Source organism: Cheilinus undulatus, linkage group 14 (genome assembly GCF_018320785.1).
Source record: "Cheilinus undulatus linkage group 14, ASM1832078v1, whole genome shotgun sequence".
In the NCBI taxonomy this organism is placed as follows: Eukaryota; Metazoa; Chordata; class Actinopteri; order Labriformes; family Labridae; genus Cheilinus; species Cheilinus undulatus.
Window position 1 is genome coordinate 15,534,308 of NC_054878.1, and position 27,450 is coordinate 15,561,757.

Sequence of the window (27,450 nt, forward strand, 5' to 3'; positions counted from 1 at the left end):
GATTGGACTTTCAATCCAAGAGATTAGGGTTCAATGTCAACCTCTTAAAAGATGGGCTTGTTTTCAGTTCAAATGTATAAAGGTTAGGACATATGTTAGTTAAATCAATTAAGGTGACTGATGCACCTAGTCAGGGTTTGTTATAAAACCCAAGGATAACCCAAACTTCAAGTGGTGTGAGCAGAATCAGATTTATTGGGCAGTGACACGTACACAAGGATTTGACTTTGGTAAACTGTGCTCTTCGTGTATAAGAATTAAACATGAAATAAACAAGCAATTAAAAACATACTTTTAAGTGCAAGCCTGCGTAAGACAATAGTACAATGTTGAGTAGTGCAAAGGATGCTGAAATAAACATGATTATTATGTAACAGTGAAGGTAACAGGGTCATTTACAAACCTAGAAGCAGCTATTTTGTATCTTAAATTTGTTTGAATATTTTTTCCAAGTACAACAGCCTAAAAAAGAGAGTCTCTCACTAACAATCCAAACTTGTGTTTGCTTTGTGTCATCAGACCTGCCTATCAATTGTTGCTACCTTGACCATGGAGGCCCTAGCGTGTTAAACTAACACTAAAAGGGTACCAAGATCAGGGTTTCTAAAAATTTCATCCCCATATTTACAGTGCCAGAGACTGGAGACCCCAAGGGCCCCAGACATGGCACAAAATATTGAACACTGCCGTGCACATTTAAAAAGGCCTTTCCCAGCACAAGTGCTACACAAAACTAGAAAAGTACTCGGAGAGTGCAGACCTCCGCCATTAGCTCTATCTCCCAATAGTAAAGAATGCTTTAAAAAATTCCTGGATCCAGATGATGATCCAGATCACTCCCAAAATCTAATCAGTTCTTTCTTATGCCATTTGTGACATTTCCTGAAATTTCATCAAAATGCGTCCAAAACTTTTTGAGTTATGTTGCTAACAAACAAACAAACAAACAAACCCTGCCGATCACGTAACCTCCTTGGCGGAGGTAACAATACAACAACCTAAAAACACAATATTCTTTCATATCTTGCTTCGATAATTGGCAATTTGTCCATCTAGATTTGCAAGCCACACCATTGCTCCAAGCGTCCTTGATACCCCTAAGAAGGCTTCTTGGGTGTGCTAGTTTGAAGCCAGTGTGGTAAAAATCATACATATGTACAGATTTTCTATAAAATCCAAAATTTTTGTGTATTTTGCTTCAGTTTGCCTGTCCCCCATTACGTCACTCCTCCTGTATAAAACATATGCTCATTCCATCACCATGTTGAAGGGGAGATGGCCTTTGCTCTCAAACACACGCTAAAAGATGGAAACTCATGAGTCTGATTTTCTTTTATAACTGAGATAGAAAGTGACAGAGCCGTAATACGACTTGTTAAAACACGCCCAAGTGGAGATTTGGCTGGGATGATACATCTGCTCCACAATCCCTGATTTAAGTAAGCTCTCTTTAAAGCACTTCTCCATGCTCACATTAAACATGATCACACAGATGTGTCACACACTGGTGTAAGAAATTACTGTTTAATTGCTGTTATTTATCAGCTGTAGTTGGTGGTGCAGCATGAACATGTCTGACTATGTGTCTGTCTTGCAGCCAAACGGTGTGATGCTTTGTTAAAGTTCCACAATAAAGCGCACACTCTAAAAATGTGTTGACAAGTCAAAAGGCACAGTTTTAATTCTCCCCTTATTGTGTTGTAGGCCAACCACCGCATATACACACAGCCGCGCAGAGACGCTGAGCCATTATGCAGTTATTGTGGGGGGAAAACACTCCTTTCCTTGTGAATTCACCCTGAAGCATGAAGCATCTAAAGATGGGGGCGGTAACAACAGAGCATAAGTAAAGATTAGCCTTCTGTCCATGAGAGCTGATGAAAGTGCGCTGCAGTTTTTATGATGCACAAACTTTCAAGAGATCAGGAAACAATTCCACCTCGGTATGACTTTAAAATAAATAATGGTTAAATAAAGTTGGAAAATATATTACTTTGACATTACTTTTACTGAGCCAAAATCAGTCGGAGACTCCCAGCTGTTTTTTTAATACTTTTTTTTTCATTCAAGGAGGAAACTTTGTCAAAGTGCTGCTTCAGTGGACACATTTATATTACCATCCCTTTGATTAAATGCACTGTTTGTTATTCTGAATATTTAAGTCAGACCAGTGAGCGATGTGGGCCAGATTGGACAGACCTGTTGCAGGTGCAGAGTGGACAGCACACTCTGCAAGAGCAAGCAGTAATCCAGCAGGAGCAGGATTAAGAAAACAGTCACTCAGGGCTCTAGTATTATTTATGTTTAATAAAGGCCTGAAGAAATTTCATATTGCACAGGTGATGTCTGCATGTGTCTTTTAAAAAGCATCAAACCCTTGTATTATTGGGGTCACGTGCAAAATTTTCTTAATTAGTTTTATTTCAGCACAATCTCATCTTATGACTTTGGTTTCATCTTAAACAGAATACATTTTATGTATTGTCAATAATATATAAAATATACCATTTCAAACCAGTCAAACATTTTCTTTGGTTTTTTGGAAGGCCATCAGTGTCTTGTGACCTCCTGGGAGGTCGCAACCTCCACTTTGGAAACGACTGACCTAGATCCTCATATTCTGAAGCTCAAGGGTCAACAACCCAGCTGACTTAAACGGTATGTTTGAAATCAGAACTATATGTTATAATAGGATCAATGTATGATGCATTCATTCCTCACACACCTCTCTTATGAAATAGATGTCCTTTTTTAAAGACTAATACTTAAACAATAGAGATTGCATCTTTTTAAAACATGTGGTAACAGAGAACAAAGGTAAACCCAGCATTTATTTCACATAGGATTATTAATACCATTACTTCAATGAAAACAGACTAAGCAATTAAATGAATGAACAAGTGCTTACACTAGACAAGGTCCTGATACCTCACTGTAACGGCTGAGGTGTCCCAGAGGTCACATCTGTCCGACCTGCTGAACTTGTTCCTTCATTTGATCATTTTTCCTAAGTTTTCAAACCCACTAGTGTCTTTCCCTCTCCTGCTGTCACCGGTTTCCTCCTCACCTCCTCTGCCCCCCCTCAGTTGTCTCCTGTCACTCTGAAGGTGAGAGGTGCTGACGAGGGGAGCACATGTGAAGGGGGGGGACTGAAGGGGGGAGGAGAGCTTATTTTAGAACCCAGGAATGATTGGCTTGTTGTTCTGAGTGACAGGGGACGGGACCCCCGCCTGGTGCATCCGTACCACACACACACAACAAACACAGGCGGAAATACACACATTTATACACGATGCTTTTAATTCCAAGATGCATTTGATAAACTTTTCCTCTGTAGAGGTTCAAAGAGAGAGATTAAATCAATCTGAAGCTGCAGGTCTTCTCATGTATGCACAGACTCACTCCTGCGTGGTGTCAGTGGTTTAGCAATTCTCGGCTGAGGTGGGGACATTAACACTTGTGTACGACCAGGTGCCGACGTGACAGATCTGTCACGCTATCCGCCTGGAGGAGGAGGAGGAGGAGGAGGACAGCAGGGGAGGAGGCAGGAAAAGGGGCAGTATGAGTGTCTGTTTAAGATTCCTATTAAGTTAAACCAGTCGGTCCATAGCTTAGGACTGCACAAAAAAAATTAAATCAGCATAAAAATGTGTCTGATATATAACAAAAGCAAAGGAGAAAAGACTGCCAACAGTGGCATTACTGCACTAAGCCTAAAACCCAGAGGAGAAAACCCAGTGGTGTTGTGCAGGCTATACAGAGGTATACAGAGTATATCCACTAATTTTTCTGGCTGCATAGAGAATACGCTGTTCTAAATCCCCTCTCCTAGGACAGCAAAGGCTACTCAAAGTAATCTGAGTACACTTGTGTGTTGCTTTGAAATGCATTATGATGAATATTGAACAGTTAACCCAAAATGCCTAATCATGTGGTTGTCTTATGCTGGCCATGGATAAGAACAGGGGTTCTCAAACTTTTCAACCCTATAAATAAAGGTTCTAGAGACTGGGGACCCCGACTGTACCTGTGGGTGATTCAACACAGTCATGCACATTCAAGAATAGTCAGGTCTAGACAAGGCCACCCATAAAGGGGGATAAAGGGGTTTCTGGGACCAAACTGGGGGTCCATTGAGGTCAGCAAAATCATGGTCCAATATAAAGTTAAGCTGTGATAACCATACTTCATTGTTTTACATGAATAATAAACACTCCCATCAAAGAAAAAAATATCATTTTTTTATTCATTTGTGTAGTAGGATAAAGCCGTCTTTAAAATGTAATCTCTTCTCTGAAAAAATGAATTTAAATGGTTAAAAATTGGTGGAAAGGGTGATCAAATGGGATTTCAAAATTAGCAGTGGATTAAAAGTGGTAAAAATCTGATAAAAGTGGCATAAATAGGTGAAAAATACTAAAAATGGGTGAAAGTGGCACAGGCATAAAATGCAGTAAAAAAGGTTAACAATGGCAATATTGGTTTAAAAGTTTGAGAAATGGGCAGAACATGTTGGTAAAATGGGATTAATAAATGGGAAAATTGGTTTAAACTGGCAAATGGGGTTAACTGAGGCAGAAAAATAGGCAGAAAGAGGCAGAAATGGGTTAAAGTTGCAAAAATTGGCATAAAACAAAATGAAATATGGTAAGAATGTGTGTAAAAGGGGTGATAGAGGTTAATAGTGGCAATAATGGGTCAAAAGTGGCAACAGTAGGCAGAAAGTGGCAAGCATTGGTTTAGAAGTTGCAAAAATTAGAAGAAAATATGGTCAAAAATGGCCTTAAGGTATAAGAACTGGGCAGAAAAGGTTGAACATTTAAAGTTTAAAGAAGTGGCAGAAACGTGATTTAAGGGGCAAAAATGTGTTACAAGTGGCAACAGCTGGTGGGGAAAAAGGGACACATACACCTAAGGCCCATTTTAAGGTTAACTAATTTAAAACGATTGTATATGTACTTGTTTGTAACGCATGGTGGTTATCGCTTGTAGTATGGGCTGTTTATAGGAATAGGGGGCAAAAGTAAGAACCACTTCTCCAGGTACCACTACACCACTGAGAAAAAAACAAAAAAGAGTTAAGGAAGAAGATCTGAATTGATCTTTTTGTAATCTGGTCCTCTGGTGGTGCAGACTAAAATTTACAGGCTTATGATAAAGGTACGACAGGTGCGATCAACTACTGATGCATCCTTGGAATGCAAAAGTATATATGGTGTGTCTGCTCTGCAAAAAGTGCAATCAGCCCAATTATTTTCCCAAAATGTACCATTCAATGCAACTTTTTTCTTAGAAAATTATATTTATATAGATTGATTTTTTTCCAAGTAAAATGTCCATTTTGCAGGTGGGTCATTGCAATATAAGGACCTTAAACTTTCATATGATCCAAGCCAAAAACTAAATAATACATCAATATCTGTTTTGAAACAATGGCAATCATAAAATAAGTCCTAGATGCCCAATATCAGGCAGATTCATGCATTAAATCACAAAAATTGCATTGTCCTTGTATTGCATTGTCCTCTTTTGTAAACTAAAGCCTTACAGAGGAATGCTCACCCCACTGTGAGGAAACTCAACATCTCAAGGTTACGTGAAGCATCAATTAAATTAAAGGCGGATTTGGCTAGTATACCACTTCTTTCCTTTTCTCATCAGTATGTCATCACAGCAAATTTCCCAGGCCTACAAACCACAGTGTTTAATGTATCATCTTGACTTGTAATATCTATAATTATCCAAAGCAGACTGCACTCTGACTTAATGTTAACATTAGCTGCACATAAATATTTGCAGTGCTGCCAAAGCATCTCATCATGACACTGAATATCCCCGGAGCTCTGAGGCATCAAATCAAAGCTGAGAGGCATCAGTCTTCACTTCACAGCGCGTTTGCATGTGTGGCTGTGTATTCATGCCAGCTCAGGCTTATTAATATAGACATACACTGCACAAGTGAAACACCAATGACAGAGAGAAAAAAGCTGATTACTTTGTCTTTAAGCATATAGTTGAAATATTTGTATTTGTCATGGTAATTCTTAATATGACAGAAGCCAAACAAACACACACTAAAGAAATTCAATGATGTAAGAAGGAGATCCGTGTGTGCACCCACACTCACACACAAGTGTTTATTTCACTTGCAAGCCTTCACTTGTTGATTATAGTGCTGAATACTACAAGCAATTACAAGCATGTATGACCTTTGCAGCTGAGCATTTACACAGGCAGCTTCAATTTGGCACATGGACATGAATTACCATTATCAGAAGTGCAGCCTTCAAAAACAGTCCCACTGTACTGACATAGGACTTAATAGATAGACTTTTTCAAGAAATACAGATTCTAACACTTGAAATACAAACACCAATTCCAAAAGAGTTGGGACGCTGTGTAAAAGGTGAATAAAGACAGAAAACAGTGATTTGCAAATCCCTTTTAACCTGTATTCAATTTGATACACCACAAAAACAACAGATTTGATTTTCAAAATGATGAACTTTATAACATTTTTGGGAATACACACACATTCTGCATATGCACATTCTGCATGCAGCATATTCTAAAAAAGTTGGGACAGGAGCATGTTTTCCACTGTGTTGCATTACTTTTTCTTCTAACAACACTCTGCAAGCATCTGGTATGAAAACACTAACTGCTTAAGTATTAAAAGTGGAATTCGTTCCCATTCTGTTTAATACACAGTACTTTGCAGAACTTTTAGGCATGTTTGGGCTAAAAATTGAGGCTGAAATAAAGTGTTTAGTGGTGCGAAAGCCTGCCTGATGTCACCATTCAGCAGCAAGGAGGATTTATACAACCCCAATCATGCTCTGGATGACCTTGCATGTCACCGGGGGCATGGGAAAATAATCTGCTGTAGAAATAAAGTCTGCACCTTTAGGGTTTAGAAAGTGGTGGATGTAGGGAGTAAGCATGGGCTAGGGTACTGAAAAGTTTGTAGTAGGGTTGCCTGAGACCCTTGGTCAGGCTGTGGATGTTCTAAGGGTCTGAAAACCACCAACAGTCTCTGGGCCTATCACCAGGGATACAAAAGTCCCAGATATAAGAGATGCTGTTAAGCTTGACCTTGGCTGACACTGACTCTGCCCCCACCTCCAGCTCAAATTATGGCATATAAGGCCCGTGATGAATCTTACATGCCTAAAACGTATGCACATGACTGTACACCTTACATTGCTCAACAGTATCAGGCTTCTGTTGTAAGCATTTTGTGTAGATAATGTACCACACATTTTCAATGAGACAGGTCTGCACTGCATGCAGGCTGGTCTAGTAACCTCACTCTTGTTCTATGAAGCCATGCTGTTGAGACTCTTGCAGAATGTGGCTTGGCATTGTCTTGCTGATATAAGCATGGCTGACCCTGAAAAAAGGCAGGAATGAATGTCTGAATGGAAGCATGTTTCTCCAAATCCAGTATGTACCTTTCAGTATGAATGGTGTCTTCATTGATGTGCAAGTTACCCATGCTATGGGCACTAATACACCCTCACACTATTACAGATGCTGGCATCTTTACTTAGCAACCATCTGATTGGTCCTTTTCCTCTTTAGTTGGGAGAACTTGACAGACATTTTTCCACTTTTTCCCTTGCCACTTTTCCCCTTTAGGTCAGTCCATCTCAGATGAGCTACAACCCAGAAAAGTTAGCAGCACTTCTGGATGTTAGCTTCTCATTTGCATGACCTTATTTACATTTGAAGATACAGTGGCGGACTGTGTTGACTGACAGTGATTTTCCAAAGTGTTCCCAAGCCCATGTTGTGAACTCCATCACAGAATGATTTTTTTCTGCAGAGCCACCTGAGGGGTTTAGGCCATCGTTTGATGGTATGATGGACTGTAGAGATTCCCTGCAATTACACGTTGAGGAAAATTGTTTAGAAACTCTCAGAAACTGTGGAATGTTAAAGGTGTTTTTGAACATCCACAGACTTTGCTTGCTCCCATCCCAACTTTTGTGGAATGGGCAGCTGGCATTAAATTCATGCTGTGTATGTGTTTAGAAAAGAAAAGAAAGTTCATCTGTTTTAACACACAATATATTGTGTTGGGGTGTTATTCAATTAGATTAAGGTTACAAAAAATTTGCAAATCACTGTTTTAATTCACATTTTACACAATGTCCTAACTCTTTTGGATTTGAACCATAACGAAGGCATAGAAAAATGCAAAGCTGGAGGAAAACTGCTGCCTTCCAATGTTTCCCATGAGTAGCATGTTGGTGTCTGGCATCTACAAACAGTGAGTGTTGGAGAAAGTGGAATGAACCTGTTTACCATATCTTTCCTTTCTGCTTGTCTTCCCTCAGGGAACTGGCTACCCAGAGCTCTCAACACTGAAGTTAGCATTACCATAGAGGCCAGTTATGTGGTTTTAGCGTCCTGTGTGATTGAAGTGCACATTAGCATACAGGCCGACTGCGTGACCACGTGGTCGAGCGTGCTCAGAGGGGAGTTGTGGCTGGCTGAACGTGATCCAGCATATGAACAGGAGAGTCCACAGGTGAGGTCATGCTGGGCTGTGACGAGAAAAAGTTCCCTGGAGCACAAAATAAGGTTTGGCACAAAGTGAGCAACTGTCAGATGCAAAAGAGAGGTCTGTTTGTATCTGATGAGCAGGACATTTGAATTACAAATGGCGGTTTAGATGAACTTATTTTGAAAGAAAGGGAAAGTTGTGAGTTTGTTGAGGACAAAAGTACAGTGGCTGGTGGGGCAAGGAACTGCCACACTCCAAAAGATTTTCAACAGGAGAAACATGCTGCAAATTCTGAGTCAATGTAAGTGCCTTGAAGGTCACAATAAAAACCCACAGAATTAAACATGTGCCGTAAAAGACTGACACTACAATTACTACTAAATACAATTCGAGTAAAACACAAAGCAGCTGCAACAATAAAACTAAGAAAATTAAGTCCTCACAAGAGAGGTCCTCCATGCCCGTAGGGGGGAGCCTTCTTTGAAACATATTTCACTGAGAGAAACCTAAAGGGGAACAAGTTTTCAGGTGTAAGTGGGGAGACATAGCTGGTGAGCGATTAAGAAAAAAACCCTATCACAGCTCTCTGAGTTTGGCACAAACTGATCCATGACCTTCTCTCCAATTCCTGCCATGCCTTTTGCCTTCTTGGTGCCACAGTCCTGGTCTGAACTGCTCAACCCCCCCCCCCCCCTGCTAGCTGGGTACAAACACCTCACTTAACCTGATGTTCAAAGCACAAACACTGTGCAGAGTTAACTAGCAGCACTGCTAACTGCAGTACAGTTAAGATGAAAGATGTCATGCACATAGCAGAGAGGGTTCTGCAGAAAACCTGTCAGTACTTTTAGCACAAACCATAAAAAATAATAACTGATTCATCAACTTAAGACCACTTGGGTTCACTGTTTTTCATAGATGAATCCATTTTCTCATCTCTTGTCTGTGATCCAGTCTCTGTTCCTCTCCAGGCCCATGCTCTACAGCAGGGGTGTCAAACTCAATCACAGCAGGGGCCAGATTCTGGATTCACAACCTAACAGAGTTACCTTTTTAACTGTAAACTGTCAACCTTGTTTCACCAGTAATAAAATATGAAAAAAGCACTGATAATAAACAATTTTGACATTTAAAAAGTTAAAATAGATAAGTTTGAAGACTCACTATCTGAGAAAGGTAAATTTATTAGTTCAAAAAGGCCAAAACATGAAAATGAAATTGAAAAAATTGTTTTTGAAAGGCAAATGTATTAGAAAGAAAGTCAAAATCATGAGTTTAAAAGGTCAAAATATGAAATAAAATTTGTAATCATGAAATTAAAAGTCAAAATATGTTTCAAAATTTTAAATTGAGAGTCTAAAAGGTCAAACTATGGGATTATGAAGTCAAAGTTTGGAGTTGAAAATATGATGTAAAATACAAAACAACTGGTTTAAAAGGTCTAAATTTGACTTAAAAATTAGAATTATGAATCTTAAAGCTCAAACTATTACGTGAAAAGTCAAAATTTTGAGTTGAAATGCTCAAAGTATGAAATAAAAAGTCAAAATCCTAAGTTTGAGTCCTAATTGCGAGATGCTAAATTGAAAATGTGAAATTAAAACACAACTAATTTCTTTTCTTACATTCCTGACTTCTTATCTAAATATTTTTACTCCTTAACGAAGATATCTTGAATCATCAAGGATAAGTTCACATTTTCATACCTGAGGAAAACTGCAGACCTCAGACTGATGGGCCACTTATAACAGAAATATGAGATAATCTTACGGGCCAGATTTCCACAGTTACACGGGCCGGATTTGGCCCCTGGGCCTTGAGTTTGACACCTGTGCTCTATAGCCTTGGTTCCCAAGTTGGGGTCCGGGACCCCCCCCCCCCCGGGGGGCGCCAAAGATCTTAGGGGGGCATGAGGCTTTATCTAGAGCTTATTTGTTTATAAGATGGGGAAAGGGCTCAACTTTAGATATTAATAAACCCAGACAAAGTTTTAATCCTGGTCCATCCTGATTTCAGGACTGTGCATGACTATCGATCGTAGTATGAGCAGTTTTGAGTTTTGTTTGTGTGCCATAAACATTTCAGTCGCACAGTGAATGCTGAGATTAGACCAATGTCTGAGTTCAAAAATGTATTATCAGAGGGCGGGATATCAGAAGCAGAAGGAAGTTCTTCCTGGCAAATCACACCCTGTGAACTGCAGCGTCAGAGGAGCGCACTTGCAGGCGGGGCTGGACTCGCCTTTTTTTTTGGAGCCTTCCACAGATCTGAGCCTGTCAACAGTCCTGTCTCTAAGCTCTGCAGGTAGTTCCTTCCTTATAGTCTTCCCCCTATCTAATCAGGGTTATCAATGCTTCATTAATGCATCAGTCAAGCATCTACAATTGGGTTCATAAAATTCCATAATTTTAGTAATGCTTTGTAGGTGAGGGCTTAAACTTGACTAATAATAATTAAAGTTTTAAGAGTGTGTAGTTATTTTAAAGGTGCACCCTAAAGTTTTTTAGCTGAGAGTGCTCTGAAAGAAGCAACAAAAACAGTTGAAGCTTATAGTGTTATTGAGCTCGAGCTTTACAGGCTCTGTAATAAAAAAGGTAGCTGCCAGTTCAACTACAGAGTACAGACACAAACCAAAACAGAGTTATCACCTAGTTTCACCCATATCCCAGAATAATGTTGTAACAGAAGCGGTAGTATGATGTTACTTTGGCACAGTGGTCCAAGGCTACTCTTCTGTCATCTATAAATTAACATTTTGTGATCTTACAACTAATAAATTCATCTCATCCAGCACACTCTTTTTGAATTTGCAGCCTCTTTCTCCAAATGTGAATCTTCTGTACGTTTGTCCTTGTCAGCCACCGTACTGGAGGACTCTGTGAGGCTTCCTGAGCAGGAACTCTGTAATGATCTTAAAATATGTGTCAACACTCAAATTGTATTTCAGAGAAGATGCCTGTTAAGATATCAGGATTATTTTCAGCACTGGTATCAAGCTTGCATGTCGTAGTGTTTCTCAATTTAAAGAGCCAAAGATTTATGGAGGGGAGAGGACAGGCCTGAATGCTGGAGCGAAGACGCTGCTGCTGTTCCAGGAAGTGCACCTGTGCTGTGGTGGTGGTGGGGTGGGGTGGGGGGGCTTCAGCTGGTGACAAGTGGAGGGTGGGCGTGCTGATGGTGCTGCAGCCTCAGCTCAGCTACGACTGCGTGACCTGTTAATGGCCTGGTGGGTATTTGATGACAGTTGCAAGAATCTGAGGCTCAGGGTGTCCTTTACAGCCGTTAAATCTTTGTCATCAAATCTCCCCTCGCTCAGCTGATTTATGGTCTGCGTATTTCTCAGTACTGCCCCACTAGACACCACATGATTCTGATCTCAGATCAAGTGTTGAGAAATTATAATGACACTATATTACCTGTAATCGTCCTTGTCATCAGAACGATTGTGACACTTCTACGGATCTGAAGCGTTAAAAAGACAAACGGAAACAAACATCCACTTGAGACGACACATGTACACGCTTCATAGTTTGTATATAACGCTGCGTGTTTATGTGGGACACTGAGAAGCTCTAACAGACTGAGTGTCGAGCCAAAATGTAAGAACAAGCTCTGCTATGTCGTGTAAATGTCTCTCACTTCTTTAACCATGTGATCTGTGGACATGTCTCTTACGAGCCATCGGGCAAACACAGAATCAAACGTAGGACAGATATTCACAGCTGCCTTAGGCCCAGGATTTAACGGCTGCTGAGGAGGACGTATAGAGTTTGAATGGACATCTGACCTATCCACCTGCTCAGCAGCACCACCACTATGAGAAGAGGGAGAAACTGGAACAATGCTAGTGTGATCTACCACAGTTTTGATGGTAAACCTACGAATTATGCCAATGCAATTGTCAAAAAGAACAATACCATTCATGTGATTGTTTTAGCCTCCCTAAAAAGATTTTTTCTCCTGCAATCACCAAATCCTGTTGATCCATAATCAGCATTAACCCTTGTGCCCTTTTGGTCATTTAAATTATACTTCCTGCGTTCATGTTGGCTCTGATCATTCCCCTACCTTTTAGTGATGGGTTGTTCGTGAACAAGTCGGTTCAAAGAGCCAGCTCTTTTACGTGAACGATAACAGCCGGATCCAGTTTGAGAGCCGTTTTATATTATTATATCTATTTTTCATTTTTCATATAGATTGTGTGTGTCTTTGTTTTATTTGATTGATTAGTAGGTATGATCTTTTATCCTCTACCACAGCCACACCATGCATTAAGAACATGTGTTTGGTGGTGTAACATTAATGTTTTATGTCAGGTGTACCATACATCCCAGCCAGTGGGTAGATTTCATTTGACCCACAAGGTGTTTTGGAGAGAGAGTACATTTTGAGTTTCAGCTGGAGTAAAATACCTGCCCTAATATCACTCATATGTAATTACGTTGCTAAAATTGGCAGGTCAAATGAAGCCAAACTGGTGCCTGAATGAAGAGCCGTTTGGGGGCTGAAAGAGCCGACTCTTTTTGCTGAGGTGAGCCAAATGATCTGGATCACTGAAAAGAGTCCAAATTCCCATCACTACTGTCTTTATATTAAGAAGACAATGGTGTTTTATGTCTTTTTTTATTAAGTTCAGAGTTCTAAAAAATTGTAATCACAACAACTTTCTATGTTGTGATTACAATAGACAATGGAATCCCTTTTGATGGATTGACCTCCTCAGATAAACTCTCACATGCAAGCACATGTAAAAGCTGAGGAAACAGGGAGCAAGCAAATCCCATGGCCTTGTTTCATTGCTCTGATACATGCATGAGGCAGCACAGGGTTTTTAAAGTCCCTGTAAAGTTTCAATAATTCTTTTTTTCCCAGTTTGTTGTATAACAAGCCATTGTTTAATGAACGACCAGGCTAAATTTCAGTTGTGGAACAAATCTGTAAGTTTATAAAATTAAGCTTCAAAGTCATGAAAAATGAAGCAGTAAAATCTGCTCCAGGATTGTGTGGGCGTGTCTGTTGAATGAGCTGAAGCCATGCCCACACAGGAGAAATATGATCCTCTAAAATACAAAAAGAAAAGTTACAGTCTGAACTGAGGGAAGCACTCATGCCATTAGTCTGCCTCTTGACCTTTTGTTGACCTTAGAAGAAGAGACAAAGTCTATTTTCTGACTCAAATCTTTGTTATGATACTTTAAATGATCCATAGGCCACTATGGCTGATAGATTTGGCAAATTTATAGTTGTAATATTAGAGCTCAACAGTGTGGTTCAGGAAGTAAAAAACCCATTAATTTTGTCCATAGCAGGTTTGTTTATTAGCCATGTCATCAGAGGTATCAGTAGACTTACCAGGAACTACCTGGGAGTGAAGTGATGATGTATGCTCACGTTTAAGACAAATCTCTAGTCAAGATAAAACATAGTTTATCCACAATCTCACGCCAAAAATACTACAGCACTCACAATTCTTGAGTGCCACAACGACGTCTTTGATTGGAGGGGCCTCTAGTTACCATGGAAATGTTTACTGTACCCACAGCGATTATGGTTTGAAAGCTTGAAAAACTACCATTAACATCAAACTAATGATTGCCATGGATTGTGGGATATGTAGTTCCTCCTTCCTTGTAAACACGGTCTTTACTTTTGCTTCACATTTTGCTGAAGTTGAGCAACATTGCAATGTTTTAACCCCCAGATATTCACTGTAGCCAGCTTTAACACCTTGCGATTCAAATGTTTCATGCAGGTGAGTTTTACCTGTGGCTGTTAGTCAGATACCATCTTTGATTATGGTCGGTAGAGATTAGGACGACATGGTCAGCAGCGTGCTTGTTACTGATCCTCTGCAGACGCTACTGGAGGTGACTGACAGGGTCATGTCTGCGTGTATGAGTATATCTTCAGTGTGTCTATGTAACAAAAATAGTGCCTCTTCCTGGGCCCCCCGCTCTGACACTCTGCTACTAATAGGGAAGGTGCGTGTGAGCGTCCGCGTGTGCGTTTGTGTGCGTGTAGCCCTTGTCCGGCCATGGCCCTGTCCAAGTCTTAGCATGCTCATTTATAGCCAAGCAGCCCATCAATCTTAATAGAGGAGAGAAGTGCAAAGAGCCGATGAAACGCCAGACATGATCAGTATTCAGTCACAGGGGGTGAGATGAGAGGAGGGACCAGGGAGAGAGAGAGGAGATAAGATGGAGGAGGCAGGGTGAGGGAGCACGGGGGGGGGGAGTGAAAGTGAGGAGGGAGGGAGTGTGGAAGAAGGATGGGGTGACAAAGAGAGAGGTCGCAGGTTGTTTATCCCTGTAGGTGATAATAATGATGTGAAACTCCCTCTGTTCTGTCTGTGTAACACTATCAGAGTGACGGCTAAGGACGCATGGAAACTGCCGAACTGACCGAGGGGAGATCTCTCTATTGCACAATTCTTTATTTCCTATAAAAAGAGGTCCAAAAGTTTAACAAGCATCTTCTGTAAATCACATGCTGGCCCTTAGATCACACTGGCCAAATAAGCCTGGTTCTGTGTCTCTGTGAGTGTCAGTGGAGGTTTGGGGTCTGCTCAGAGGTATGAAATGGTGAGAGGATATTTGGCGATGTGCTGTGAGACCGTGCTGACACAGGACACTGCGTCTTCATACAACAACAGAGCCGTCGCCTTCACAGGCACGAGGTGTGAGAGGGTTCACCGAGTGTGTATTAACAGACTGGCACCAGACATGTTCACCCGCTAACATTACAATATGATAAAGAGTATCATGGAAGCTAAGAAGAGCTCAGAAGTAAAACTGCGAGTTAGACTGTGAGCAAAAGTCAGGCTAATAATAACTACAGTACATACAGTATGAGTGTAGGTATGAATATTAGCTCTATTAATAGACTTAACGCCTGCTGCCTAATATACAGAGACTCTAATGCTACACCGCAGTAAAGTTTGAACAGAAGTAAGATGCATCAGGGTTTTCCTGACTTAAATTGAGGCAAAGTTGATCCTTCTAGCCTTTCTAGGGCCTATTAAAAATAATACGCCAGTAAAGACTGTTTAAAGTCATACCACTGAATCTCAAGTCAAGTGAGGCCTGCAGGTCTTTAGATGTTGTTCTGGGTTCTTTTGTGACCTCCTGAGTGAGTTGTCATAGTCGTGTTAGTAGGCTGGTCACTCCTTGAAAGGTTCACCACTGTTACAAGTTTTCTCCATTTGTGGCTAACGGCTCTCACTGTGATTTGATGGAGTCCCAAAGCCTTAGAAATGTCTGTGTAACCCTTTCCAGACTGATAGATGTCAGTTATTTTGTTTCTCATCTGTTCTTGAATTTCTGTCCATGGTGCCATGATGTGTTGCTTTTTTAGATCTTTTAGCCTAATTGACTTTGTTAGACAGGTTCTATTTAAAGGATTTCTGGCAGTAACCAGACCTGGGTGTAACTAGTGATATTGCCTTACGAAGAGAACCTGATTTATCTCCTCACATGTGATGTATTCACTTGTTGGTCCATCCAGGATGATAAATCCTGCTCTCATCAAAGCAGTTCAAATATTTAAAGTCTTATTCCTGTTCTGTATATTTTGCCTGCAGGTCTGAAAGCCAGCGGCACAGAGGGCAGAGCAGTCAGCTGAACCTGCAGAAGCCTCCAACAGCTGTGAGAAACCATCAGATCTGCCATTCCTCACACTTCAACAGCCAACGAGAGTTCGATTTATGACGGCCGGTGAGGGGGGAGAGAAAGAGACGAAGAGAGCGAAGAACGGAGAGAAAAGGACGGACGGCAGAAAGAGACATAAACAGAGAGAGAATGAAATAAACAGAGAGGAGAGTAAAGGCGGAGGAGATGTGATAAAGCAAGCAAAATGAAAGAAGAAAGAAAGAAAGACAAACAGACAGAGAGAAGAGTGACAGGGAAAGAACAAGATGGCTGACAAGGATAGAGTGAAGGACAGCGGGAGGAGTGTTTGGAGCTGAGGAGAAAGGCAACAAACTCACAGATCAAACTAGGAGAAATACATGAATTAGCACGCCTACATATGGTAAAACATGAATCACAGATGGCACTTCTCTCTGATTCAACAAAACACACACAAGGTCAGGTGATTTAACCAGCATTTCTCTAAAACATATCAGCTCAAGGTAAGGGCTTATTCAGTGAAGAAACACAAGCCTGAGAGATTTGCAAAAAAGGGCAGGGTACTGAAATAAAAGACCAAGGTCTGGTGATCTGGGATTTTGGAGATCTAGAAAACATGGACAGAACTGAAGAAAATGGAAATAAAATCATCAGATACTGTTCACAGGCGCATCATTCATTGTCTTCGGAAGAGGTATTCCCACAGGATATAGAGATCTATGCCTGCTCTGCCTGGGAAGTAAACGATGAAACACAAGCCCAACATGCAACCATTAAGGTTGTCCATTCTCAGTGGAGCCAGTTGGTGAAACTCTTACCAAAGCCGTTCAAAAGCATCTTTTCCACTAAGATAAGCTTTTTGTCTGGTTCTTTGCTCTTCTATTAGTAAAGAAATGTCCATTTCTGATAAAACAGCAGCTACCCATTTCATCCTCTAAACTACACGGTAGATGTGGAAGTAGGAAAAAGGTTGTCACTGTTGTCATTTTTTTTTACTGATAACAGACTATATGACTAGAAAAACATTCTTTAATTCAGTGGAAAAGACATATTTTTAACCACTGATCTTTTTGCACTGAATATCACTACAAATGTAAAATCACCGACCACTTCATTAGGAACACCTTGCTAGTACTGGTTGGGACCCTTTTGCCTTCAGAACTGCCTTAATTTTTGTGGCACAGTTTCAACAAGGAGTTGGAAACATTCCTCAGAAATTTTGTGTCATATTGACATGATAGCATCCCGCAGTTGCTGCAGATATGTCGGCTGTACATCCATGATGTGATTCTCCTGTTACACCACATCCCAAAGGTGCTCTATTGGATCGAGATCTGGTGGCTGTGGAGGCCAATCACTTTGTGATTGGTGCATTATCCTGCTGGAAGTCGCCATGAGAAGATTGCTGGACTGCGCTCATAAAGGGATGGATATGGTCAGCAACAATACTCAGGTAGGCTGTGGCATTTATACAATGCTCAGTTAGTACTACAGGGCCAAAAGTGTGCCAAGAAAATACCCCCCCCCCCCCCCCCCATCATTACAGGTTGGCAGGTTATACTCACATTTAAGCAAACTGAGTGATGATATTCAGCACAGGACTGTGGACATTAACCTGTAAGAAGGCTAGCGTTGTTAGCTCTGTTTAAGTTAGCCACAACCTTTAAACCAGCTTTGTTTACCTACCTCCACTGTGATTTCCAAAGTGTTTTCTTAACTTAAGACTAGTTAACAAAATGCAGTCATAATTTGCATTCATGGCAGAATATCACTGACTGATGAAATAACCCAAATAAAGCCAAAGTATTCCAACTTTTAACCATTAAGTAGTCACAACCACTGAGTTGTTAACTACAGAGTGAAGGTCTTTTTACCAGTGCAGGTGAGACTGACCTCACGTTGACCTCCAGGTAAAGAAAATGATCCAACCTGCTGCTGAAACATGAGGTTTATTTCCTTCTACAGCCTCCAAATCCCCCTCCCTCACCTCCACCGCCTCACATTCACACATTTCCTCCTGCCGTGTTCTCCATCTTGGTTTTGCTTGTCTTGTCTGCGGTGGGTTGGTGGTGTGGAAAGCTTCGTTTATTTGGTCTTTTAATACAAGCTGACCCTGTCGCCTCTGTGTGTGTATTTCTCCGTCTGCGTGCACGGACTGGAAGTGTGAGTCCAGATAGCACTCTCCCATGACAACTACATCAACGACCCAGAGACGGCGTCGACAGAAGACCACACTGCACGGCGAAAACACACACATTAACACACATGAACGCAAATAAACTCTAACACATACACATAAATCTAACAAAAAAGTAAAGAAGAATATATATGTCTGTGTGAGAGCGTGAGCCTGTTTGTGTGCGTTTTGGTCTTGAGGAAATCTTCAGCATGTGTTGGATGAATCCCCGGGGTTCACGCTCTGCTCTGATTGGCTGGCCTGGCTGCAGTGTTTGTTTCCACAGTGACAGGGCTGTCACTGCCTCCTACCACCCAGGTAGAGCTGTCAATCACGCTGGCTCACAGCCAACACACACAGGCTTCACTGCAACCAATCACAACACAGATCCTGTTTAGGCTTCTTCAAATACATTATTGTCTCATTAAAACAGGAAGAAATTTGAACTTTTAAACCAAAATTAGACAGTTTAACATCCAAAAATGTTTACAAATGTTCCGCTTCATGTTGGAAACTTCAACAGAAAATATTAAGAATGACTTTAAATGATGAAATAAATGAGTTTTAACATTTAAACAGCCACCATTTAGTCACAATTTGGCCTTTTTGTAGAAAATAAAGAGCCAGTCTTTAATCACTGCCTAGTTGTTGCTGTTCATTCTGAGTTTCTTCATACCGTAAATCACATCATTACCTCCTTACTGCTCATCTTATTTATGACAGAAACGCTCCAGAGGATGTTTCCAAACACAGCTGACTTCAATTTCATTCATATCCCTCCTCATGCCACAAAATTAAGAGCACAGTTAACTGTGACGGTAAATACAGCAGTTGTTGATGTGTTTATCGGCAGCGGCTGGGTTTGGGATAAAATTGTCATTTTGCTGTGAAAGGGATGCAATTTTAAACAGATAAAAATGAAAATACTTATTTTAATGTTGGATTTATACATTTTTTGAGTACGACAAGAATGGTTGTATTGCAAAACATAAGCATTTACCTTTCTAACTCTAATGTGCCAGAAAAATGCTGAATAAGTAAGTGCAATAAGCTCCGCCCCCAGCTTGATCCCTCCATGCTGCCTTCATGCAATGCACTGCAGGTCAGAGAGAAAAACACAAGTATTCTGCCTTTAAATGGTAGTGCCACAAATTGCACAAAACATCATTACCAGTCATAAAGCAGAGCAAAATAATTCCTAGAAAACTAAAGTTTTTTGTAATCATAAAGTGGGTATTTGTGGTTAAATAATAAGCTATTCTGTGTCATCATGTGGGATATTCAATAAGAAGATCAAATTAGGGATAAATGTCTTCAATTATTAAGTTCAAACTGAAATCCACATTTTGAGATGAGCTCCAGCTTTTCTACTTAAATTTGTACAAAGGCAGATTTTATTCGCACGCAGATGATGAGAAGGGTCATAAAGAAACAAGAAACAAAGCCCAGTCTACTAACTAAGCAGTTCTGAGGACCTTTTAGCAGAAGTAACACAGATAGAAGTCACCATGCTGCAAAGCAAAGACACAAGACTAGATTTGCTGAGTGTTCACAAAAACTGACAAAAAATATCCTGAGAGAGGATCAGAACAGAAGAGTTGGAGACTTTGTTTTTATTTAACTGAAGAACCATAATGCAATTTTTTAAAGTGTCAAGTAGAGAGAGAATAAGAGAGAAAATGGACCAAAAATACAAAGTAAGCTGGAATGCTGACTTTCCCTAAATAGAGAATAAAGTCCTCCTGCAGCGCCGTTACTGATCCACAGCTAAGGAAACGTCTGACTTTGTATGAGGGGTGTAACACTTCATGGTTCAGTTCGTACCTTGGTTTTTTGGTCACAGATCGGTACAGGTTCAGTTCATTGACAAAAAAGGAACAAAAAAGTCCCAGATTTATAATTCTAAGCTTCCCTAATTTATCAATAATATTTTTTAAACTAACATTAGTGCAGCTTAGCTTGTTCCATCTGGTGTTCTTTAGAACTATGCAGAAAGTTGGTTCAACCTGTGATGAACTAAACATGAGACAAAAAAGAGGAAAATAAAGGCAAATATGCAAAATAAAAAGCAAAACAGAAATAAAACAATAAAATGTAAACATTGTAAAAAGCAAACAAGACTGTGCATTTTAGAGCAGTGTATCATATTTATGATTATGAATTGTGCTGTTACACAGCTGTTAGTAAAAATCCACTGCAGTTGTTAGTGAAGAACAACAGACTAGCTGATGTAAACCCAGGGGATGGGATGTTGCGATTGAGCTGGAGCAGAGCACTTAAAAACACACTTGTAGCCTGTTTTCTACTACAGGCCCATGCATAGCCATTAAAATGTATTAGCATCTGCAATATTCTAAACTCTTTCTGCTTTCACATCCGGAGGCTTTTTAAAAACAGCGCAGAGACGAAGAGGGGGAGAAAAACCCAGCAGGTCTCTCTGCTCTGCAGCTCTTTCTACGGGGGCAAACTTTTCTTTATGTTTTCTGTGAGGACACTCACTCTTGCTGCTCATTGAGGCAGGTGAGGCAATCATTCACCTGCAGACTCAGGTGTGGGGCTGATTAGCCTTGATGATGACCAGGTGTGGGAAACATATGCTATTGAGCTCCAGCTCTCTTTGCTGACTCATTAGCTGACCTTCAGAGATACTGAGAGCATTTCTCTGGGTTTTGTCGTGGGTGTGTTTTCATGAAAGAGTTTTAATTTCTATAAGTAGTCTTAGTTTACCAGTCACTGAAAGATGCTTGTGTATTAATGCTGAGGGTTTTAACTACCTTTTTTAAGCTGATCTAGTGGCCTTTGCGTGTGATTTGAGTTTTCTAAGGCCTGTCCACACAGGAACCAATTCAGGTGTATACGCAAAAGTTTTTTGTCGTATCTGGGTTTCTTCCACACGGAAACGGCATTTAGGGGGACTGTAAATGATACTTTTTGAAAACAGGTCCCACAGTGCATAAATCCATAAACGACTACCATTTCCTCTCCGCATCTTTCTTGAAACGATTACGTCACATATAATGTAGCTCTCTTAAGGCGCCTGCACAGGTCCGCCAAAACAATCTTCTCTCTTTTCGTGCATTCCCAGCACAGAGTTACAGCGCCACTTACAGGCTTGGCATATGCATTACATCGTTTTCAGTCGCTTTTTGGTGGGTCTGTGTTTACACGGATATTTCCTGAAATGATTCCATCTTTACGGAAAACTTTTTCGAAACCAAACGACAATATATTGTTTTCACCTCCGTGTGGATGAGGCCTAAGTCTTCCAAGTTGTTTCAGTTTGTTGTCAGCTGTTTGGCAGCAGTGGTTTAGTTTTTTGTTTGTATTTGCCCTGCCAGAATTAAGGCCTTTGCACACTGGGTCTGTTTGTTTCGTCTGAATTTTTCGCATGTCAAAACATAAAATTGACCTCATGTTTTCTACTGACATTTGCACACTCACGCCAAAATTTTCTCCCGTCATATATTTTATCGGAACAGATTCAATTTTATGTGAAATTTCGCATCGCTGCAAGACATTTAAATGGGTGACTGATGATTCAAAACGGTCACCACTGATTCCTCCTCACTTGCACACAACTGCCGTACCCTACTCCCTTTCTCTCTCTCGCACTGAAACCTCACCTCAAACACCGTAGTTTGCCGATGTATCATGTAGTTATCAGCCATGGAAATATGACAGATAAAGGCACACGTTGAAACCCACCTACAGGTCATAACGGAGATTGAATTAAAACTATCCATTTCTCCTATAAACCCAGCCAGGAAAGCAGTCTAAATGTCTTTGCACATTGATTCTGTTATTTTCAGATGCAAAATCTGAAAAAAAAACAAAAAAACAAACCTGTTACTCACTCAAACTTGGCTTGCTGAATCTGTTGCGTTTTATTTGTATTTATTGGGGAAAATTCATAAAATGTGGCAAATTTTTTTTGTACTGCAATGAAATTAAGCAGCAGGGATGATCTTGTGGCTCTGTTGCTCCCCTGGATCCATCCATCCCAACAGAGACTTTATACAGCACCAGCTTGTATGTCACAGCTGTATAAAGCTGGAGGGATAGAAATTTTTGATTCAGGCTCTTTTAGATGGCTGTGAAAACAAACCTATGTCTTTATCTATATATTTTCATGGTTGGGACAAAGAGAGAGAGGAGGGTCAGCGGGGTTGAGTGAGCGAGAAGGAAGCAGCAGGCGTTGATCTGAATCATCAGTCACCCATTTAAATGACTTGGACTTATGTCAAAATTCACATGAAATCAAACCTATCCTGACAAAAAAATGACATTAAAATTTTGATGTCAGTGTGAAAACGTCATTAGAACAGGAATTTTATTTTTTAACCTGTGAAATTTCAGATGAAAAAAAAAACAGACTCAGTGTGCAAAGGCCCTAAATCCAAACTCCAGGGTTTTCACATGTTTACAGCAACCATATCTCGTGTGTTAAGACACAAATTTTAGATTTCACCTCATGTGACTACATGAACTACAGTCACCGTTCAAATACAGTTATTTACAGATTAGCAAATCTTTTTCTGTTAAATGCCTTAATCATCTCATTAAAACACGTGTTAGCGTTACTATCTGTTACTGACAGGAGGGTTGGTGAGAAAGTGTAATTTCAGTCGGCTGAGATGTTCTGTGGTTGACTACAGCCCCAGATTATTTTCCTTTTCACGCTGACTTCATGTCTCAACATCAGACAACTCCGATTGTTTCAGCTTTGTGGGTTGTGTATGTACAATGTGAGATCTTTGGTGTAACACAGATCAGAGAGCACAGGAATGAGGAAGCTGAGGTTTGACCTGCTAAGAGAACAGGACGGTCCTTCATTTTTAGATCAAATGCCGATGCAAAAATGTGTTGTTGTTGTTGTTCTGCCAGCAAATGTCCCAACTCTCTGAAAGTGTGAAAGTGTGACTCCACCTCTTTGTTGCTCAGTGAACATGTTAGTGTGATGATGTCGGTGTTAACGTGTGTATTTGTTTTGTGTTAATCCTCGTCCTTGCTCAGCAGTCACACACACTGCTGTACACACAGAGCAGTTTGTCCCCTGTGGCCTACAGTAGCTCCCTTGATGTGTTTTTACCTCAGCTGAATACAGTACAGCTATTTTTCACTGTAATCACTGATCAATAATAGTGATCAGAGTAAAATCATCAATACTGCTCCATCTGCCAGCACTTAACCAAAGCAAATAAACACACTGGTGTAAGCTGGAGACAAACAACATGGCTAAATACCTTTAAAGAGGCTTCACAGCTGACATTTACAGCTGATCTATGGATGTTTTAAATATCTAACATGATCTTTTTTGGCACAAAGCATGTAAACTAACACATAACAGGCACCTTTATGCACACGTGTGTCTGTCCACAGTATGAAGCCATCATTAATGCGTTGAGCCGGATGTTTCTGTGACCTCTCTTTTTTAGGCGTGACCCCAGCAGATGACCCAGGAGAGGGATTAGTCTCTGATTCAACTAATTAACCCAAAGCACAGCACAGCAACCAGACTGAAACATCAGCTACTCACACACTAACACCCTGCACCGGCTATAGTGAGACTTTAACTTTGATTATTCTCTCATTTCGTCAAAGATTGTGTTGGTGTTCTCGAATTAAAATGCAGAATGACTTTCCAGTGACATTTCTGACCTGCAAAATTCCTCTTCATAACCCAAAACCCTCTCCACTTTAAGATCTGTGCCAAAGTTTTCCACCTTGACCCGTCAACTAACACCCCTCTGGCCCTAGCTAACCTCTGTGTAATCCCCATGAAGCCCAAACAAGTGTGTTATGACTGTGGGGTTTGTAGAAAGGAAGCAGATAGGGTATCCACAGGAGTTTAACATGGACAAAAACATCCACAGTGAAACCTGTGGAAAAAAGCCTTACTATAACAGCCGTATACCTGAAATACAAGCCATTCATAAGTCACAGTGAGAGAAATATAATGAGTTATACTGGTAATAGCATTAACTGTGTTAAAATGGTAAAGAAGCTAAAGTTTGCAAAGCATTAGGAGAAGTGCAATTATGGCATGGACAGAAAATAACTCTACTTAAGGATTTCTACTTTGTATAGATTGTGCTGAAGTGAGAATTAGTATGTCAGCCTGAACCTAGGCAGTGGAACTGCTCTGATTGGCTACGGAGGGAGCGATTTCCCAGCTGATATTTGCTAAATACTTTTTTATGAACATATTTTCTATTAACAAAGCATTAATCATTACTAGCAATGCAGTCTGGGATGTAAACAGTCAATATCGCGGCGGGCTCATCAGGGAACTGCAAGAAAGATCGAAAAATGGGTTGTACAAGGATAAAAAGACGCACAATATCAGAGTAACTGGTGTGGATTTAATCTTTAAAGAACCTGTAAAGTGAAAATAAATCTGTATTTATGTTTGTTGTATGACAGGTCACTGTGTTATGAACTCCTAAATCAAATTTCAGTCTAATAAAAAATCTCCAAGTTTATTAAATTAAGCCTTAAAATAATGAAAAACGAGGCAGTAAAATCTGCTCTAGGAAGGTGTGGGCGTGTCTGTTGAATGAGCTGAAGCCCCGCCCACTCAAGAGTAATACAATCCTCTCCGATTAAAATAAAAGCTGTATTCTGAACGGAGGAAAGCACTCACGCCATTAGCCTGCCTCTTGACCTTTTGTTGACCTTAGAAAATGAAATAAAGTCCGTTTTCTGTCTCAAATCTCCATTATGATAATGATCCGTAGACCACTGTGCCTGATAGATTTATCAAATTTACCTCACAATGATAAAAAAAAAAGCATTTAACTGACTTTTAATGTTCAATATAGCAGTGACATCAGCCAACAACAGACTGTACTGAGATGAACTGCTCTGTTTTTTTTTATTGTAGTGTTTGAGGGGCGGGGTCATTCCCCACAGTGGGCCCATGACATCATGAGCCCACATATTTGCTCCGCCTTAATTAAACCAAGCCAGGAAAGAGGTGAAAAACTTTCTAACAGTTTGAATCCAAAATTCAGTCACATGTACGACACTGTGCAGAAGTTTTAGGCATGTTTTGGCTGAAATTTGAGGCTGAAGTAAGGCATGTAATGGCGAGTAAGCCCACCTGAGGGCCCCATTGGGTGGCAAGGAGGATTGGGACAACCCTGGTCATGCTCTGGATGTCTTTGGACATTACCAAGGGCATGGGAAAATAATCTGATGAAACAAAACAAAAACCACAGCTTTAGGGCAGAGTTATGGATAGATGTGGCGCTTAAACATAGCCTAGGGTACTGTTAGGGCAGGTAGGAGGGTTGCCACAACCCCCTGGTTGTCATGTTCTAAGCACCTGAAAACTGTTGGTGGTTGCGGGGCGTATTACCGTGGGTGCAAAGGCCCAGACAAAAAAAAAAAATGCTGTTAAGCTCGACCTTGGCTTTACATGTCAAATGTGTCGACACTGACTCTGGCTGCCCTCCCTCCTCTCTTCAGCCCGGGGTTGTGGAACATCAGGACCAGTGAAGTACCGTTGGTGCTCTACATGCCTAAAACTTCTGCACAGTACTGTAGATCTCAGTGTTTTCACATGTTTACAGCAACCCTACTCTAACATATCTAGCGTGTTAAGACAAAAATTTTGGATTTCATTTTACAGGATCTTTAAGACCCCAGAAAGTCAGCCAAGTTCCAGGCAGGCAAGATAACTTTCTGTAAGTGCTGTGAAGGCATCAAAAGTGTCATGAGAACAGCAGAAACGAGAGCTTTCAGAGGAAAGAACAAGCTTGTGTCTACGATTTACGGTTGAAAAGTTATTCAGCTCTGAATTACATGTCTCTTCTTGTCATATACGACATCACCGACCTCAGAGCTAAAAAAAAGTATGCAATATAAAATTAAGCATAACTTTGACTCAACGCCACAAAAGTCGACAAAAACGTGTTTTGTTAAGCCTGAGGATGCAATAAATACACATCACCATAAACACACATCCTGGATGTCCATATAAGTAGTTGTGTATTATTCCCAGCAATTCACCAATGATGTGCCTGAGGCATGGATCAATGCCACGTGAGCTATAAGGGTTGTACACTTCTGACTGTTGAGGGGGGGGGTGTACATGTTCAAAGGAAAAATGATCATAACCCTTTATCTATCAGGAACAGAAAAACTTCAGTGAGCTTTTCAACCCCTTTTCTCCTTTTTTTGCCTGAATATTTCAATAAAGCAGCTTAAAGATGTGTTTATTTTCACACTTTGATCACTTGGCGTAGTCCTAAAGCACAAAAAGTCTTTTTGGTAGAAATTCCCTATGCAGAAATGATGCTTTATCTTTATACTATAAAATGATGTCACAGTCACACACATATGCATGAGTTATCACACATCTCTATTAATGATCACACTATTCAGAGCTGAAGTCCAGTATGTAAAATATCCTGGAATGGGTTCAGATGATGACACTTGATACTCCACTTCTACACACATGCACTTAACTTGACACTTTATTTTGAAGGTTACCGGGCAACAGCTTCACCAAGCTTTGATTTTTAATGAGCTGCCGTAAACGGCGGCGGGACTGAGACTTTTAATTTAGCTGGCGGAAGTTACAACGTTTATCTATAGATTTATGTGACACATGTTGACTCCCATCCTGTTCACACCTCCCCTGCTCCTATATGTGGGTGCACACATGAACACATTTGGAGAGTTGACCTGATTGTTTTGGTTGAAGGGATTTAATTGATGGACTAAATCTTTAAGTAATCCAAGAAATGAATGAACATGCACCTTTTGAAAAAGAACAAGCCTCAAGAGTGACAGGAAACACATCTCTGTTGATCACTAGCTGCTGTTTGTTCTTATCTTCTCACTGAGACTTATGAGTTCCTCCCTGCAGCTGCAGCCTCTCCTGGCTGTGTGATTCTGATAACTCTGACGCAATGAATGCACGTCTTTGTCTTGATTAGTGTATAGAAAGCATATGTGTGCATTTGTTTGAACCATCTATCAAGGCCAGTATCTGCACAGGTGTGAAGGTGTGAAGGAACTCGCCTCCAAAGTGTGTGTGTGACCTTGTGTGCCTCTGAAAGAGAAATATAACACACACACACACACACAGTCTTATATCACAGTAAACATCTCACATTTTTGTCTCACAC